General features: G+C 25.9%; 1 long non-coding RNA gene across 1 annotated transcript; it reads right to left on the bottom strand.

Annotated features, from left to right (window-relative positions):
- Window positions 1-74: 74 nt before the first annotated feature.
- On the bottom strand, window positions 75-1412 carry LOC123005546. Its single transcript, XR_006412761.1, has 6 exons — window positions 1159-1412; window positions 984-1106; window positions 612-931; window positions 486-563; window positions 264-428; window positions 75-206 (listed from the first exon to the last, which is right to left on the bottom strand). It is a non-coding gene; the product is annotated as an uncharacterized LOC123005546 (long non-coding RNA).
- Between the last annotated feature and the right edge of the window lie 2415 nt (window positions 1413-3827).

Here is a 3827-nt window from a genome sequence, read left to right as displayed (position 1 = left end):
AAAGTCAATCTTGTTTACATAAATAAATACATAAAATTTAGATTTTTGTTCACATCAGATAGTTTTTTTAATAATTTAAAAATATATATTTGTAGATCCAAAGAACCTTTGAAAATATGTTTCCACCATAGTGTCTTGTCTTTTTTGCGATTTCAGTTCAGATCGTGTAGATGGAAACGAACAAATATAAAACTTCAGAAATCGATCTAAAACAATATTATTATTACAGAGTAATTGATAGTAGTAAAATTCTTGATTCATACCTTTTACTAAATAAGGAAGACACTTCTTAAAAAGGATTTTCTTTATTTCAATTGTAGCAGAGTTTGTTGGAAAAGAATTTAAGTTGTTTTTAAGTTGTCAATGGACCATTTTTATTTTGACTGTAGTAGGAAGGCGGTCATTGATGAAAACAAAAAAAATCCAGTCTGAAATAATATGTAGTTGTAAAAAATATTTTTGTAAAAATATTTCTACATTTGTACCAATTTTGTATGTAAAACTTTGGATCGGTGATTTTCTTCTTTGTATGTTCAACTTTGGATTCAATAATGCTTAGGAATCTATAAGAAAGTTGTTATTAAAGTAATACGATATTAATTATATCAAACCTTTTCATAGATTGTAAAAAACGTAAGTATTTAACATCAAAATTAGCACTATCCATTAGTTTGTGTTGATTTCGATGTGTTCTCAATCGAGAGTGATGTTGAATTAAACGTACTTATAGAAAAAAAAAAACTCCAGAAATTGACTAAAACAAAATTAGTTAATTAGAATTTCCTTTTGTAAATGCAGGATTTTCTTCAAAAAAATTTCAGTGATCTTTGTTGGAAAAATATTTAATTTGCCATCAGATTATCGAGAAGATATTTCCAATTTGAGGCGTAGTAAAGACGTAGCCAGTTAGAGAAAATTAAAAAAATTCAATCTGAAATAATAGTTTTAAAAAATATTTATAAAATATGTTAATGTGTTTTTACTATTTTCTTAACTAACAGTCTGCATTGGTGATTTTCTATTTTTGTACATACATACTTTCTATTCAAATTAGTCTGAATTGGAAAGCAGGTACTCAAAATTGTTATAAATTAAGAAGTTTGGACCTAAAACAAAATTGTTATTAAATCAATAGGAGGACACAAAAATATATGAAACCTTTTTTTTGACGTTGAAGAGATTTCATAACCAACACAAAAAATCTGCTATTTTTCATGTTGAGATGTAGATATTTGATTAAAAAAAACATAGTAGGTAAGCATGTCGGTTTCAAAAAACATTAACAAATTTATTGTTGATATTATTCCAAAAGTAGTATAACGTATTTAACGTCAAAATCAGCATCCATTAGTTTGCGTTATTTTCGTTGTGTTTTCAGTTGAGACTATAGAAAATAAATGTATAGAAAAATAAACAACTAATTTGTTTGTAAACAACTGAAAAAAAAGAAAAATATCTATTTTGAAATAATATTTTAAAAAATCTTACCCAACACTTGACCATATTTTTCCATTTTTGTATTTTCAGTTGCTCTGGATCTAAAAGAGTCAGAAATGTTATAAATAGAAAACGTCGGATCTAAAACAAAATTAATAAGAAACTAATATCAAATACAATTGTATTTCATGTTTTTTCTTGATGTTTTTCTTTTTACTTTAAAACATCTTTTACATACATCTGAACTTACAGATAAAGTTTTCTTCATTCAAACTGAAGACGTTTGTTGAATCATTCCTTTTTTTACATTAAATCAGAAAAAATATTACATTAAACCTGTTGTGTTTTAGCATTTCATTTTCTGTAAATTAAAAATTTAATGAAATGACAACAGTGTACTTAATTTTAAATTACTTACAATCAGTGTTTTTTAATGTGTTCAGTTCAAATTGTTGCTGCTCCAAACTTAATTAGAAAAGCTTAAAAAAATAATCTAAAACAAAGTTATCAAAAAAATTATATGAAAATTTATAATAATTTACCGTTGCATAAACGAAAATTATTGTTTTTTCTAGATGGTCTTTATTTTAGTGACGAAATATGAAGATTTCAGTATGTTTCCAACATTTTTGGTTCTTTTTTTTATTGTTATACAAAAGTTTTAGATATAAATTTAAGAAAATTTATGATTTTTCAATATTTACAATTCAATTTGGGATTTAGTTAGCCGATTAAAAATTCTAATCTGAAGAAAAATATTAAAATTATTTAATGAAAAAAATTGTAGATTTCCTTACTTTTTCAAAGGTCCAGTTGTTTCATTTATTTCCGTGAACAGTAATTTTTGATTAAATTATTATTTTCTTGAGAATAATACAAACAATTATTGTTGCCTATTATTATATGTTAATTATTTAAAAAAAAAAAATTTCTTACGTATAAATTGATTAAAATTAAATTTACTTATATTTGGTGTTGGTATTTGTGTGTGTATATATTTTGTTATTGGTATGGTTGATGTCTTAGACTGGAACTTGTTTAGCCATCAGAAATGGCAACCCGAATGTCCATAGGATAAACGGGACCTGAGTCACTTAAGAAACGGGATTTATATGTTACAATATGTAACAGAAGCACGTACTCGGAAAGTACGGTGCAACAAATTCACAGTCTGTGTAAGATTACAAAAATCATAAAAAACGCATCCCTTTCAGGGGGTGTAGCTCGCTTACGTAACATTTTTTGATTCATGTTCATAGGAAACTTTTGTCTTAAAATTGAATATTCTATCACCTGTTTAAATTTGTAACAATAAAAACGGAACAACCCTGTAATGACTTATTCACCTATATATTATTACCAAACAATCAAAAACAATTTATACATTATGGAATTATAAAGATTAGCAATTAAATTAATTATCTTTAATTTTTTCATAAGCGTAATGAAAAGTTTCTTAACAATTTTTGAATGGTGATAGAAGACTTTCAACTAAACATAAAAATGAATTCAGACTTTTTTTAAACCTCTTTTTTTGGGAAATACAAAACTCACAATTTTCATATTATCATGTAGGCAACTTGGGTCTTTTGTTTCTAATGTTGTCGGATTTAATTTATTGTTAAATTTGCTAGTTTGTTAAATAATTTCTACAACATAAAACCCATATTCGTAATTTTTTTAATAGATATTTGTTTAGTGTTATTAGATCTGCTGTTTCTGCTAATAAAATTCAACAACACATGTTCTGAACAGTCCAAAGTTTAAGCCAAAATCTAACCTTTCAAGAGCTATATCTTGTGAAAAAAGGTTTAAACAACTTTATGTCATGGGAATTTTTAACTCATTTCGATATATTTTATCACCATCCAAGAAATGGTACAACATTTTGGAATCATCCTGTATATACAGACTGTTTATGATGCATGTTGAAGTTGAAATTTAAAGCAGTTGATATGTACAGTAGTAGAAGACTACTAAAATACATTTTTTTTACTTAATGTTTTTATTCATACAAAAAAGTTTTTAATTGAATTTTTAATTTTCTAATGTTGATGTTCCGGAATCAGACGAGTTTACCCTCCAAAAATGCCCCCAGCGCTGTTATGAAGTACCTTTTTTCCGTCAAGGCACCAAACTCTAATGTTACACTTTCCGCTTCTTCGTAAATTATTAGCGTTGCAGTTACTGTTGGTTCTTCATTTTCCTCATCAGAATCTGGTTTACCATCATCGTACGTTCTTATATCGGTATCATAAAAACCAAAAAAGACTCTGCCATTTTCTAAATTTCTGTGGAAGTCATTCTGTACTGTAAAAAAATTAAAAATGAAATTCAATGTGAAACACCATTAATGTTTATTAAATATAGTATACATATTTAAATTAAGT

Source organism: Tribolium madens, unplaced genomic scaffold (genome assembly GCF_015345945.1).
Source record: "Tribolium madens isolate multiple individuals breed KSU strain unplaced genomic scaffold, Tmad_KSU_1.1 Scaffold_20;HRSCAF=117;Tcas5.2_LG4, whole genome shotgun sequence".
Lineage (NCBI taxonomy): Eukaryota > Metazoa > Arthropoda > Insecta > Coleoptera > Tenebrionidae > Tribolium > Tribolium madens.
Note: the sequence above shows the minus strand (reverse complement) of the source record. Positions and strands in the feature narration are given on the sequence as shown.